At 40.6% G+C, this 15,946-nt stretch overlaps 1 protein-coding gene across 1 annotated transcript in view; it reads left to right on the plus strand.

The window, feature by feature from the left end:
* KIF5C (kinesin family member 5C) overlaps window positions 1–15,946 on the plus strand; it is a 156,541-nt gene that overhangs the window by 10,738 nt on the left and 129,857 nt on the right. The gene's annotated exons all lie outside the window — the stretch shown is intronic.

The following is a 15,946-nucleotide window of genomic DNA, read 5'->3' on the forward strand; positions in this document are numbered from 1 at the left end:
TGGAAACCATACGATTTTGTAGGCTGTCTCTTGTCAGTTTCAATATCCCAAAGGATGTTGTTTCCTGGAAGTGATCAAAAGCTAACTCTGTCTCTCGAGGCAGAAAAAGATAGAGGCAAGATTGTAGTCAAAGAAAAATAGGGTGGGTGCACTCTTTCTTCTTGGTGCTAATCTTGAATGGCCTGTGATATCTTCTGGGCAGTGAGTGGTAAGTTGAAAAGGCATCAAATAACCCTCACAAAAAAGCCCTAGAAAGAGTGCCCCTCCCAGTGCCTCTGATTATTAGGTACTCTTTTAAGAAACTTATTGTATAAAATTCCAAACATGCACCAAGTAGAAATAATAACAAAATGTACCTCACGAACCTATCAACCAGTTTAAGTATTAACAAATGACCAATTTTATTTTTTGTGTCTTCTTCTACTAAACTTTCCTCTCTAAATTACCTGATTGTTTTAAAGTGAAATCTCACATTATTTTATCCCTAACCTATCACACACACACAAACACACACACACATGTGTGTGTATGATATATATATATATATATCTCCCATATATATATATGATCAGTTCTCTTTTAGAACCTCAATAATATTATCACAATTAAAATATGAGCAATTTTTTAATGTCAAGTACTCCGATTTCCCCCTTTAACTTCATAAGTTTCTTTTGCAACTGGTTTGCTCAAATCAGAATATTAGGTGCTATTGATTTTAAGTGAGAAAATGCTCTTACATAAGCGACCTTGAAGCAAGAAAAGGAGGCTTTTGCTATGGAGTCATGTGAGACAGTAGAACCACACACAGGGCAATCAGGCTAATCAGGATTTCCGGCCCATCTCCCTTAACAATAGTCACATCCCACTTATTCTTTCTAATGAACCAGTGCCAACAGTTCAGTGTCACCCAGAAAAGCTATTTAAAGAGCTTTGTGCGTTATAGCTTCTCCCCCGTGCTTTCGCCCGGCTTTAGTTGGTTGTATAAACATTAGGAAAGCAGCAGATTGAGATTCACTCAGTTGTCTTCTGAGCTTAGTACCACCCTTATCAGATCGGTACCAACTACATTTACAGCAATTCTTTTAGGTGTTTCTAGGTGTATCAATATTTATTACATTTTCAGTCCATGAATACCCATCCTTGATGTGAACTGAATATTGGAAAATAAATCCAACAGAGCTGAAGGGAAAAAAATGTATGTGTGAGAACAGAATCCACTGCAACATAATACTTTAAGGAAAAAGGTTTGTAGTTGTCTTTTGTCTTTTGTATTCCTTTTCTCACTTAAAAAAAAAAAAAACTTTTTGGGCATCTGGGTGGCTCAGTCAGTTCAGCATCTGCCTTCTGCTCAGATCATGATCCTGGAGTCCTGGATCAGCCTCCCTGCTCGGTGGGGAGCCTGCTTCTCCCTCTCCCTCTGCCTGTCACCCCCCACCCCCCCCACCCCCCATGGCTTGTGCTCTCTCTCTGTCAAATTAAAAAAAAAAAGCTTTGAAGGGAGATGGAGTTGGAGAAAAACTACAAATTAAAAAAAAAAATCCTGGTAATTTATGCTTTAGCTTCTTAGACTGCAGTGTATGGTTGTAAGAGCTGCCGATCAACAATAGTGTTTTAGAAGCCATTTGTTTAAAGATCTCAGCAACACAATTCTGGACTGACACGTCTCGGGGACTCTTACTTTCTCGGGCCCTCTCATAGAGCAGTCTCTCCCATTTTTAGGTTTTGTTTTGCTTCATGAAGAAACGAAAAGCAGTCTGCTTTAATTCATTGAGGAGGTTATTTCATAGCTTTTTTTCTGAACAACTGTCTGGTACCTCACTCCTCAGAGATTATTGATTTTCTTCTGGGAATCTGGCTAAATAATAACCCCATGTGACATCAGAAACTTTGGATAGTCTTGGGGGAAGGGATTTCTGCTTCTCTGTCATAGCTGTCTCCTATCTCATAGAGGGGCACACATTCCATCCCAACTGGTGAGTGTCCAGACCAGTCTTGGTCCTGGTCACTGGTAAGCAGGATTCCATGAGAAGTGGTTAGTTCCTTCCAGTATCTAGCCTTTGTGGTGAGTTGACCTCTGTGGGGTCTGGCTTCCTGGGCTGGCTTCTAGGAGTTATTCTTCTGTCTCCTCTGTGCATGCTGCTGAGTGGGTAAGTTAGGTTGTGTCCACAGATTCAGGCCAAGGTGGGCTGATCTCAAGGTCTGGAAAAAGATGGGTTGCTGGATGGAGGGGTGATGAGTTAAGGAAAGTAGAAAGACCACATAACCCTACTCACTTGGCCAGGTTTGGTATTGGGGTGATAGGACTGGTGCCCTACCCAAGTGGACCTGGAAACTTCAGCAAACTCTCCCACCATGCAGGTAGGAGGGGCTGATGGTTAGGGGAGGCTTCTGGCTTTTTGGGTCCTTTGTACCGATGTCATGCTATAGCATCAAAACCTCCTAACTAGGGGCGCCTGGGTGGCTCAGTAGGTTAGGCCTCTGCCTTCGGCTCAGGTCATGACCTCAGGGTCCTGGGATCTAGCCCTGCATCAGGCTGTCTGCTCAGCAGGGAGCCTGCTTCCCCCCAGTCCTCTCTGCCTGCCTCTCTGCCTACTTGTGATCTCTCGCTCTCTGTCAAATAAATAAATAAAATCTTAAAAAGAAAAAACCCTCCCAACTAATGATTTATTTATATAATATTTGTGGAAAGTAGACTTTAGAAAGGAAGTGTTTAGCTCTTTGATAATAATTACTAGACAACAAAACCTACTAATTATGCGTTCAAACAAGTGGGAAAAAAACACCCACAGTACTATATCCTAGTATAACAACACTTGCTTGTTCGTTTGTTAAATGTTTCTTAATAAATATGGCTCTTATAAAGATGGGCTTGAAGATCTGTTTTAAACTGTATTTTCTGGTCTAGACATGTAACCAAGAGACTATACAGGGGAAAATACATACCTATTTGATAGTTCTTTCGTTCTATTAAAAAACAAGTATAAGAGGTAATATAGACATTCATGGAAAACTTGAAATTAACTTTATTACTATGAAAAATGTTTCCTTTTCTGAAGAATAAAAGTAAAGTTTTCGGACTTCGCGGTAATACTGTGCTGTCCTGTACGGAAGTCACTGACCTGCAGCTAGTGATCTCTTTGGAAGGTAGCTGGCTCAGCTTGGGGTGTGCAGTAGTGGTAACACTTACACTGGCTTTTAAAGACTTAGTACAGAAAAGAGGAATATAAAGTATCCCATTTTTGTGTATTCATTACATTTTGAAATGATAGTGTTTTGGATATATTAGGCTCAATAACATTAGTAAAATGATTTTCCCCTTTTTATTTTTAAATAAATAATTTAACATGTGACTAGTGGGAAATTTAAAGTTATGCATGTGGCTTGCGTTCTTTGTTGGAATTGCATTTCTTTTGAACAGTGTTGCACTAATCTTTTGATGCTGACACTGTTCTGCATTTATTAATTTTAGTTCCACTTTGGTGTTTTGAGGGCATATTGCGTGCTAAGCTAAATAAGTCAAGATCTCTGCCATCCATAACCGTATCTGTAATCCAAGAGAAGAAGGCCAGTGAAAAAAAAAAGAGAGAAAGAAATGATTAGCATGCCGAGCTGGGACTGTCCAGAGAAAAGAGGAAACAAAGCCTTGCTGGAGTTAAAAAGAAAGCAAGCATATGGAGTTGTGTTCAGGGAAACCTCTGCAGAAGGATCATTACCTTGAGACTGGGGCAGGCTCTACTTGTGCACGTATAAAATTTGCTCCTAAGTTAGGTTGCAGTTCTACATAGCTGCTTCAGACAGTTCCGTTTCGAAGTGTTGGGAGAAAATCTGAGAAGTCATGCGTGGTGTAGCCCGGTCCGTCTCTCTGCTGTCACTCCCTGCTCCCTGATAAATATTGTGACATAGAGCGCTGCCCGAGGAGCTTCGGGAGGAGCTGCCCACCCGTGTCCTATAATGAAGTACTGGCCGTTAACAACAGCGGCTCTGATGAGCTTGCAGGGGGTGACATTGGGAACACCTACGAGGTGACACGGCCTGTTGTCTTTGAAGAATGTCCCGGACCCTCCGGGCTGCACAGCTCCCACCGCCGCCATCCTGGGGACCACGCCCTTGGGGTCCGCCTCCTAGACGGATGGGTTTTTCTAGTTTCACCGCAAATCTGCCACTTACCTCCTGCAGGCATTCTGTTGCTAATGCTAGGAATGACAAAACCTCAGGGCCTGGAAATGCATTTCTCTTTAGCATTGGCGCCTCCTAATGGGGTCCCTCCACCCTGCGGAACAAAAGCCCACATTAGGAGGCCTGCTGATGGGAGGAGGCGACGGCGCGGTGGGAGAGCCTAGAAGAACCTAGAAACGCCAGCCTGGTCGCTCGCAGGTGCCTCTTTGTTCTGGCTTCTGTGCGGGAGAGGTCAACCTGCAGGTGAAGACCACACAGTTCTTTGGACAGAGAGTTGGTTCTGGGGACGGGGGGGGGGGGGGCGGGAATCTCTCTTTCCCGCGGCGCCCCCCCCCATCCCCGTCATGACCCTTTTTGTCTGGGTTGGCACAGAATTGACTTCTCCTCTCTAAATGGCCAAAACGCCACGATGTTACATGAAGCACAATAACACAAAACCTGCCACAGTTTTACCGCCCTGCATGATCCAGTTTACTTTCTATATCCTCCCCCTCCCTCTCCTCATTGACCCTTAACATTCCAAAACATGTATTTCCAACCCTGGAGATACAGTTCTGCCCCTCCCCTTCTTTCCCCTAAGTTTGCTCCATAAATGATTTCCCACCTTGTGTAATATCTTCATGGTTGTAATTTTAAGTGCAGATTTAAGTGCCCATTGGGCGATGGATCACAGTTGGCTAACCCCTCCGGTGTTGCTGGCATTTAGATCCCCGCTTTGCCTTACTCTGAGGGCTGGTTTAGTGATCATTCCTATGCACAGAGCTGTTGTCTTCTGTTGAGTTGTTTCTAGAGGATGTGTTCTCCAGAAGTGGGTTTACCCAGTGCTATGAACACATCACTATCTTACTGAGCATTACCCACTGCTTTCTGCAGGGAGCATTCTTATAGCCTCTGGGGATATGAGTGTCCTATGTGGCAGTGAATTCATCTTTGACGGAAAGTGTACATAACTGAAGCTATATTTAACATAATGTGTTTCTGATGGTATGGGAGTTGCGGGGAAGACTTGGGCATTCTAGGTGAGGACTCTTTAATTTGGGATATTGCACGTGTCAGAGGCTCCTCAGTGTACGACAGTAGTTTCGTGTCTGTTGGTCTTGCCTATTTTGAGGGAAGAGATGATGGAAAACAACCCTCTGAAATGGCTTAATTCTGGCAGAATTTCTTCAACACTAAATTTCCTTCCAGAAAATATAATTTATTTGGAAAGTGAGTATGGGATGTTGGAGAGAATGGGCTTTTCAACTTGGATATTTAGGACTGTATTTAGAAAAAATTCCTCAAGGTTTTTAAAGTTAAGCATAGCCTCTTTTTTATCTTCTATTGTCCCCACCCCACCCTATCCCAAACACAACCCTAGGCAACAATGGGTTGAGTATAAATATCAGGTATTATAGTATCTTGATGAACAGAACTATAGACAACGTATGTATTACTGCTCTTCTCATAGACCTTTACACATCTATTTGATGAAGAGTAATTTTCTTCTTTGACCAATGAAGTTATATACTCTTCCCCAATTGCTTGCTAATGATTGTAATTCTAACAGAATAGTGACAGCATATAGCAAAATCTGTTTTACTTAACACACACTTAGTAAATGCTCTACCATATGTTCATCCGTTTACTTTAATCCTCAGTGCCAACCTAAGAGGTAACTACTATCGTCATACCCTCTCTGCATTCCACAGATGAGGAATCTAGAGCACAGAGAGGTTAAGTCGCTTGCTCAAGGTCACACAAGTATAAATAAGTTGTGGACCTAGGCTTCAGACTAAGGCAGTGTGGCCGTAGAGTCCTTGCTTCTAGCCATTTGCTATGTTGCATCTACATTTTGGTTCATAACAGGAGTTGACAATGTCTGGGTCACAGAATTTTCTACGTTAGTGTTGCTCTGGGGCACAGGTCCTTTGAGTTCTTCCCTGGTACCGGGGTTTGTTATCGATTAAATGTAGGAAGTGTTGCTCACATTCTCTGCCTCTTGGAGACAATCCCAGCTTTCCCATCAACAATCCTGCAGTAAATAAGCACTCTTAGTTTTGTTTACTTGGTGTTTACCATTAGCAGCCCACTAGGTTGAGGCCTAATTTGGGGAATTTTTGTAGAAGGTAGCTATAACCTGGGCTGTACTTGAAAGTGGAGGGTTTTTGCTTTTTTCCTCTCTGTTGCTTGGCCTTGCATTGATAACAGATTTTATATGAAGGTCAGAATCAGCTCACTATTACTGTAATGTCCATCTGAGAGAGACTGTAGGGTGCTCCCTAGAACACAGTCCCAGTGTTCTCAGAGTGTGGTGCATTTGCTAGAAGATATTGTAGATATTGACTTTGGAATGTTTCAGTGCACTCTTAATCTACATGGCTCTGTTCATGGAGAAAAACATTAAGATGCCTTTTTTTTTTTTTTTTTAAATAAAAATGTGTGTTCACCATGCTCTTCTGTGCATTAAAAGTTAATTTATGTCTGCTTCTTGGATTTCTAAATCCATATTCATGGTGTCATAATATGGTACATTCAACCATATTAGAAAGCTCATCTACTCAAGAATTGTGAGTAGATTTTAAAAGGTGCATCATGGGGCACCTGGGTGGCTCAGTGGGTTAAGCTTCTGCCTTCGGCTCAGGTCATGATCTCAGGGTCCTGAGATCGAGTGCCACATCGGGCTCGCTGCTCAGTGGAGAGCCTACTTCCCCCTCTCCGCCTGCTTATCTGCCTGCCTCTTTGCCTACTTGTGATTTCTCTCTCTCTCTCTCTCTCTCTGTTAAATAAATAAATAAATAAATAAATAAAATCTTAAAAAAAAAAAAGGTGCATCATGAAGGTAGCTTTTCTCATCTTCAAGGAATCACAATTCTGTTTCCTTCCTCACACAACATATACTGTTTACTCCTTTTTTCTTGTTTCACTGCATTGGATAGGACCTCTGGGATGATCTAAAATGAAAACAATGATAGCAGGAATCCTTGATCATATCGTTGATGATATTCTTGATTGTAAAGAAATGTTTGCTGTAGATTTTTAGTAGATGTCCATGGTGAAGGTAAGGGAGTACCAGCTATCCCTAGTTTGTTTTGTGTTGTTTTTAGTCAAAAATAGGTCTTATTTATTTATTTTTGCTCATAACATGTGAACAACTTTATTTTTAGTAATTTAACAGAAATATATTTATTTATTGTGGGAATAATTATGAATTGGTCTTAAAGACCTTGGTTGCTTTTTGTCTGGATTGTAATAGTCTTGGAAACCATGTAATTGTCTTGGAAACCATGTAATAGTCTTGGAAACCATCCCTTGCTCTCCACCCCTCTAGTCTCTTGAACACTGTAGCTAAAATCTTCTTTCTGAAGCACTGCTCAGAATTTGTCAACTCTCTGCTCAGAAATATTTAAGACTCTCCTTTGCTTACTAAAATACATGTGAACGCTTCACCTTTTGTCCTGCGGTTCACCAAACCCTCCACAATGTGTTTCCGTCAGCCTTTTGCACTGATCACTTCACTCCATTCCAGAACTCTGCCTTTCTCAAACCTAACCATGCACAATAGCCCCATCTCAGTCTGCACTTTCACTCTTTGGTGCCTTTGTCCATGATGTTCCCTTCTATCTGTGCCTCTTGAAATTCTTTCCTACCCCACAAGCTCACTGGATTCATTTCCTTGTTTCTTTAGTCCGTCCCTTCTTGGAATTCCCCAACTCACAGTACTGGGGTTTGTTGAATTTATTTTTTTTATTTTTTTTAAAAAAGATAGCTTTATTAAGGTATAATTGAACAACATGGTTTGATTTATTTTTGTATTCTCAGCATGTGAGTCTTAATGGGTCTTCTAAAAGGTGCATCATGAAGAGAACTTTTCTCATCTTCAAGGAATGACAGTTTTGTTTCCTTTTTCCACAACATATACTTTTTACTCCTTTTTTCTTGTTTCGCTGCATCAGATAGGACATCCAGGATAATCTAAAATAATGAGTGAATGAACAAATGACTAACTGAGGGAGTATTTCTTCTGGTACTTACTGTCTCATTTTTCTGGTTATATTTGGTCCAATTGTCTCTCTTTCCCTGTCCCTATACATCCTTCCTGACCATGAAAGTAGCTGCTCATATGTTTCTTTTGGGAAATTCACCATAACTGGACCAAACTATATACAGGCACTCCTCAGGGAGAACAACCTATTATTCCACCCTCAACCAACTCTCTGTCTAATAAGAGAGACACATGCATGTGCACACATACACACACACAATAACAATACAACTGATAAGTGATTGACCAGGACGCAAGGTTTGTTGAGCAATGAACACCTTTAGGGTTGAGGCAGATTTTGCAAAATTGTTTGTTGAATATCCAAACTCTGTTTCGTTCTATTCAGCTCTTCAGTTGGCAGAGCCAAAAAAGGAAAGAAATTAGAAGTTCATTAAGTACAGAAATGATTGATTTCAAATGATTTCCTCTTCTACTAAAACATAGAAGCCATACACAAAACAGTCTTCTCTTGATTTGCAACTTACTAGAGTTAGAAAATCATTTTAATTTGAACTGAAATCTAGCATCATAATGAAAGAAGGTCCAAGAAATCCTAAATTGAAGACATTAAAATAAATGAATCACACTTAAAATTCATTGATGGTCCTTAGCTCTGAAAGGGAAACGTCTGTAATTTACCTAAATTGTCTTGAAAGGAAAAGAAATAAGAGACTTTCTTTTTTGGATGTCTGGCATTTTCCTAATAACCTGGCTATAGAGTGATTGAATTGTTATTATAACCCCGTAGCTACTATTTTCATTTCAAGTGTGTGGGTTAATTCCAGCCGATGCTCATATTTCAAATGAGTTTTTGTATAATATATGTGATCAATCAATACTGATCCATAGGGTCTGAGGATCAAAATTGTTTTAGACCTGTTTTTCTTAAATATGGTCAGTTGTTCATCCTAGCTTATTACTCAGGAAAATAGAAGGGGGAGGGAAGATAAAAGAAACCATGAAAATAATCACAACCTGGAAACAACAGATGTTGGCAAGGATACAGAGAAAGGGGAACCCTTTTACACTGTTGGTCGGAATGCAAACTGCCACAGCCACTCTGGAAAACAGTATGGAAGTTCCTCAAAAAATTAAAAATAAAACTATGCTGCACCCAGCAAGAGTACTACAAGGTATTTATCCAAAGGATATGGAAATAGTGTTTTGAAGGGCCACATGTGCCCCAATGTTTATAACAGTACTGTCAACAATAGCCAAATTATGGAAAGAGCCTAAATGTGTTTTTTGTTTTTTTTTTAAGAAGATTTTATTTATTTATTTTTTGACGGACAGAGATCACTAATAGGTAGGAGAGGCAGGCAGAGAGAGAGGAGGAAGCAGGCTCCCTGCGGAGCAGAGAGCCTGATGTGGGGCTCGATCCCAGGACCCTGGGATCATGACCTGAGCCAAAGGCAGAGGTTTAACCCACTGAGCCACCCAGGCACCCCCTAAATGTGTTTCAATTAATGAATGGATAAAGAAGATGTGGCATATATGTACAAAGGAATATTACTCACCCATCAAAAATAATGAAATCTTGCTATTTGCAACAACATGGATGGAACTAGAGTGTATTATGCTAAGTGAAGTAAGTCAGTCAGAGCAAGACAAATAGCAAATGATTTTACTTGTATATGGATTTTTTTTTTTGTAAGTATTTTTTTATTTGATAGATAGAGCACAAGCAGGGAGAGTGGCAGGCAGAGGGAGAGGGAGAAGCAGGCTCCCTGCAGAGCAGGGGGAGCCCAATATGGGACTCAATCCCAGGATTGAGGATCATGGCCTGAACTGAAGGCAGTTGCCCCAACTGAGCCACTCAGGCACCCCTCATATGTGGAATTTAGGAACAAAAGAGATGAACATAGGGGAAAGGAAGGAAAAATAAGATAAAAACAGGGAGGTAAACCATAAGAGACTCTTAACAATGGAGAAGAAACTGAGGGTTGCTGGAGAGGAGTTGGATGGGGGGAATGAGATAAATGGGTGAAGGAGGACACTTGTGATGAGCACTGGTTGTTATATGCAAGTGATGAATCACCAATTCTACCCTTGAAACTAATACTACAGTATATGGTAACTAACTAGAATTTAAATAAAATCTTGAAAGAAAATGAAACAAAAAAGAGAGTAATCACACGTGTCCAATAGCTTCTTTTTACTTGCTTTAGTTTTCTTGAATTTTTATTTGAAATATAAATATTATATAAGCACTTTTAGACAGTTAAAAAGATATAAGGAAGTAAAAATTTGAAAGTAGAAATGTCTCATAGTCCCTCTTTCTAGAATAACTACTGTCAACTGGTGAATGCTATATTATTCTAACATCTTTATAAATTTAATTGTTAGGTATTTAATACATATAAAATAATGCATGTAACAAAAATAGGTGATGAGTCATGCTAATAAAATGAACACCCATGAGGTCACCATCCCCCTAATGGCACTTTACCAATGTGTAAAATTCCATTGGTCACAGCTGCTGTCCCCTCATTCCAGAAAAAACCATCCTCTTAAATTTTGCTTTTGTCATCCAGCTAATATTCTTAATGATTTTACTGCAGACATTTTTTTGGTTTGCTTAATTTTGCTTGGTATTGAATCAGTGAAATATTTATATTTAATTATATGTATTAGAATAATTACAAATATTAGTATTTATAAAAATATTGTGTATATTTTCCTGGGACCTGATCTTTTCTCTTAACATTTATGTTTCAAAATAGCTATTTAAAATGGCTACGAGTTCTGAAGTTAGAAAATAATAGCCTGTTCAAATCTAGAAAAACCTGTGATGTCTCTCCTCTTCTTATAAGGAAAGACACCAATCCCACTGGATTTGGGCCCCATCCTCATGACTTCACTTGACTGTTTACCTCTTTAAAGGTCCTATGTCCAAATACAGTCAGTCATTGGAGGTTAGGGCTTCAACATAGGAATTTTTGGGGGGATGTGATTTAAGTCTGTAACAGGTAGTTTGTACTGAGGTCCTGCTATACAGGGCAGGGAGTTCAGAGATGACAAAACTCAAACCTTTCCTGTGGAGATTACACCCTCTGTGAGTTTACTGGCTTTTTCCTGATAAGACTAAGATTCCCCAGAAGAGAGCTTTTGGGGAGTCCTCCCAGAGAGTAACTTTGTAAGCATGCAGAGCTGAGCTTTCAAACCAGGGAGTAGAGGGGCCTAGAGAGAGGCATGTCAGCTTTCCCCTGTGTTGGTGGTTGTGGGTGGCCCTCCTGGACTTTAAATCCTGAGTATTAGTGGCTTCCCTGAAAGCCAACTGTTGCCATCACAATAGGGTAGGTGGCCGCATGAAAGAAATCTACAGCAGTCAGATCATTTTTTTATAGACATCCTCCCTTTAGGAACATCACAGTGCTGACATCTCTCCTGTTTTATTCAAAGAGGAAAGAAAATTCCATTTACAAATGCTTTGGTAAGGGGTTGAGAGTGCCCTCAAAGAGAGAACAGGGAGGTGATTCTCTTAGCATCCATCATTGTCATCTTGTCCTGTCGGAACTGTCGGGGACTCCAGGTGCTTGTACATAGCTATGAGAAAAGACAGCAGGAACTTAGGATGCTAAAAATTAACAACCATTTGGGACTGAATTATTGATAATTGTCACCCTATGGAAAGCTAGCCTACTCCAGAGTTCTGTGATGGGAATGTTTTATTATAGCAGCAGTTTTTAATTTTTTTTTTAAAATATGACACCATTATGCATTTTACCAAGAAATCCAAGATATACCCTTGACATCATAACTCTGAAATAATAGATTTATGAAGCAATATGTTTAATATGTGTGATTTGATGTGTGATCAATATGTGTGATTTGATGCTCTGATGTTTTACTTTTTTAAAATTATTTTTAATTTTTTTTTATTAAGTAGGCTCTACACCCAGCATGGAGCCCAACGTGGGGCTTGAACTCATGACCCTGAGATCAAGACCTGAGCTGAGATCAAGAGTTGGACACTTAAATGACTGAGCCATTCAGGCGCCCCACACTCTGATGTTTTCAATTCTACTCAATCACATTTTATTTTTTTTAATGCTTATTATAATCTCATGAATGTAATTTGAGAACCAGCACATAGTAGACTAGTGTTTCTTTAGTAGGGTTTCTGAGGGAGGAGCAGTTTATTCAAAAAACAAATTCCCGGGGCGCCTGGGTGGCTCAGTGGGTTAAGCCTCTGCCTTCAGCTCAGGTCATGATCCCAGGGTGCTGGGATAGAGCCCTGCATCGGGCTCTCTGCTCAGCGGGGAGCCTGCTTCCTCCTCTCTCTCTGCCTGCCTCTCTGCCTACTTGTGATCTCTCTGTTCAATAAATAAATAAAAATCTTTAAACAAAACAAAACAAATTCCCTGTGATGAATTCAGGGAGAGCTGGAGGACATCAAAATCTCACTCTTACCATTCTTATGTTCTGATCATCTCTAAACTCCCCCTGAAAGATACTATAAGAGTATGTGGTGTTTATTTGTGCAACAGATATTTTTGAGCCCCAGCTCTAGGCCAGATACTGTGAGAGGCACTAGTGAATAAATTTTCTAGACTGGTGGCATGTATGTTTAAAGTATGCAGAACATGGGGCGCCTGGATGGCTCAGTTGGTTAAGCATCTGCCTTTGGCTCAGGTCAGATCTTGGGGTCCTGGGATTGAGCCCCATATGAGGCTCCCTGCTCAGTGGGGAGTCTGCTTCTCCTTCTCCCTCCGCCTCTGCCTCTGCCTCTTCTCTCCGCAACCACATTCGTGCTCTCTCTCGCTCTCTCTCTCAAATAAATAAATAAATGATTAAAATCTCTGGGTGCATGTGTGTATATATATGTGTATACGTATACGTATATGTATGTATGTGTGTATGTGTGTGTGTGTGTATAAACACAATTTACAACTGGTATTTTTAACCTTACCCTTACTTAGTCCAAAGAGTCTATTTGGCGCTCTGCTTCCTCTCTTCCAACCAACTCCAATGATGTGAGTGTATAACTTTGGTGTCTCTGAAGTCCCAGTTCTGGGCTCTCTATCCTGTGTGCTCCAGGAGAGGCATGGACTAGTGGGGAGAGCCTGTGGTTTGGGTTGGTCGAGATGACTCGGGCCCTCCTTTTACCTCTCTCTGAGGGCATGATCTCAGGCAATTCAACCAATTTAACATGTCTGCAATGAAATGGAGATGCTAAACTGGCTGATGGGAGGGAGTGAAGAAGAAATGAGGTCCTATCTGTGAAGGCAGTCTGCACTCCTGTACCCTTCCCCCAGCACCTTCTGCGTGTAGACCGCTGTGTGAAGTCCCTCCTCTCTCCTAGATCTCTCTTCTGCCACACATCCTGTTCAGTCCATGTAGAAATGGAGAACTTCAGACATCTAGGAGGTGGAAAGTCCTAGACTGAACAGTTCTTTAGAGTTGGAAAAAGCCAAATTTGCAAATTCCCCCACCGAGACTCCAGGAAAGAAATACAGTGCTGCTAACACCTTGACGTTAGCCCAGTGAGACCCACTGTAGACTTCTGACCCACAGAGCTGTAAGATAATAACGTTGTGGTGTTTTAAGCCATTAAATTTATTATAATTTGTTATAGCAGCAATAGGAAGTTAATACATCATCCTGCTATTATTTAATTTTTTTCCTGTGTCTTGTTTTTATGGTTTTGCAGCAGAATGCCCAACATAGAACATGACTGCAAGTATCCAGAGATTATTTAATGTTTTACAAAGGAAAAACAAATGTATATGCTGGAAATGAATATAAGATGAGCAGAACAGTAATGTTTGAAGGGTCAATTTTCACATTAACAACCAAATATCCAAAATTCAAATGAAAACTTTATGTGAAATGGAGACATTATGTATATAGTCCTTCCTTTTAAAATAAAAGAATTAGGTGCTTGCTTTGTAGACTATTAATTAAATAGTATTTTTTTCAGAATTCAGAATTGTTGACCTGTATAATTCTTTAGGCAGAAAAGGCTTTTTAATCCTTTAAAATAAAGATTTAGTGGCAAAGCCCATACAGTTATATCCCACTGTTTCCTTTTATTCATGTTTCAAGACTGGTTGCTGCTTTTGTTAGAAAAGCTTCAGCTTTTGGATAATCAAAAATGGAGACCAGAGGAAGTAAAGTAAATTAAAGGGATTGTTTTATTCTCTTGAATGAGAACATCTTAGACATGTTTGCATTTTGCATAAAAAGAATGGATAATTAATACCCCTCACTTACCTATAGGCTCCTTAAAAATGAGTTCAATGGATTTCTTCCTCCAAGTAGTAGGAATTTCTTCCTCCTGATTCCATGAATTGGGTCTCCCCTTCACCCTTATACCCTGTACATGGGCCCTGCTTTCATGGCTGAGTGTGGGATGATCCTGGGGCATTGAGGCAGGAATGATTGCAGATCCTGTGGAAAACAAGTGGGAGGGAGCACAAGGGAGGGCTTCCTCCTATCCTACTTCAAGCTTGGCTCAAACCAATACAGAAACAATGAAGGTTGGTAGCTGCCCCAGAGTCTGGCTGCTCAGTCAGCTTTATTGAGCCATTTCCTACTCTTTGGGTCCCTCGTTTGAGTGTTTCTTGGAAAGCTACTCTGTTGATTTTGTGATTTTTCCCATTTGCTTTCTCGGCAGTTCAATTTTCAGTATTCCCCAAGAATGTCTTTTTATTTTGACAATACCTTGTACTTTGCAGACTGCAAAGGAGATGGTTTTCCTGATAATTTATGTCTCCTCAGTCTTAAACTCACATTGTTGTTGACACCCTTTGTCCAATAACCAGCTCAGTCTTGCCATTTTATATTTAAAGGTTGAAGTCCAGTGCCCTGGGGACATGGGCAGAGCCTTATCTGTGAATGTGTCCTGCTAAGCTCAAGAAAGCCCTCTGATCTGTTTTAAGAACCTTGGAAATAAAAACTTAATACATCTCTCATCCTTTTCTTCCATCACCAAAGGCAGAAACTGATACAAAGACGCTTCCTTGTCTGCCAGGACAATCCCGAGAGTGGCTCTTCCCCATCACAGGGCTGGCCCACCTCGGTTGCTTTGCAAGGTTCCTAGCTCCTTTCTGACAGTTAAATTATGAAATGAAGTTTATGTCTAACCACTTCTATGACTTTTTTACTTTTTAATTACAAGCTGCCTTTAAGAAAGGGTGTAACAACTGTTTAGTTGGTGCTTTGTAGATACTAGGGTACATTGGTGACCCAGAGTGGAGCCCAGGCTTAGGGTGTAGAGGAAGAAAGAGAACACTTCAGAGGCTATTATGGTGCATTATGGGAGAGCAGGTATAGGGGTGGGTGCACAGGGAGGACACCTGGCCCAGCATGGAGCCGATGGGGTGGGCAGGTGTGTTGGAGGAAGAGGCTTCCCAGAGGGTTGAAATACCCCATGAAATTCATTACCAGTCTCTAACAGAACAGGGTGTCTTTATATTATCATAGCACATATAAAAAAACATTGCATTGTTGTGGCGGAAACCCAAAGTGATGGTTGCTGAGGTGGGGTTGACTGGAAAGAGACAAAGTGCAAATGTCCCCTGTCTTGTTTTAGGGGACTGTTACATGAGGGTACGCGATTGTCAAAATCATCTAGAAGAATACTTCAGATTGCATTTATCATATGCAAGTTAAAAGTAAGATTTATTGAGAAAGCTCTCTTGTACTAATTTATAGAAAGATCTTCAAGATACATTATGTGAAAAAAGCAAGGTAGAAGAGAGGTATATATCATGTCACCTTTTGTGGCAGAAAGGGAGAAAG

This window comes from Mustela putorius, unplaced genomic scaffold, assembly GCF_011764305.1.
Source record: "Mustela putorius furo isolate JIRA1106 unplaced genomic scaffold, ASM1176430v1.1 tig00003867_pilon_pilon_pilon, whole genome shotgun sequence".
NCBI classification, from domain to species: domain Eukaryota; kingdom Metazoa; phylum Chordata; class Mammalia; order Carnivora; family Mustelidae; genus Mustela; species Mustela putorius.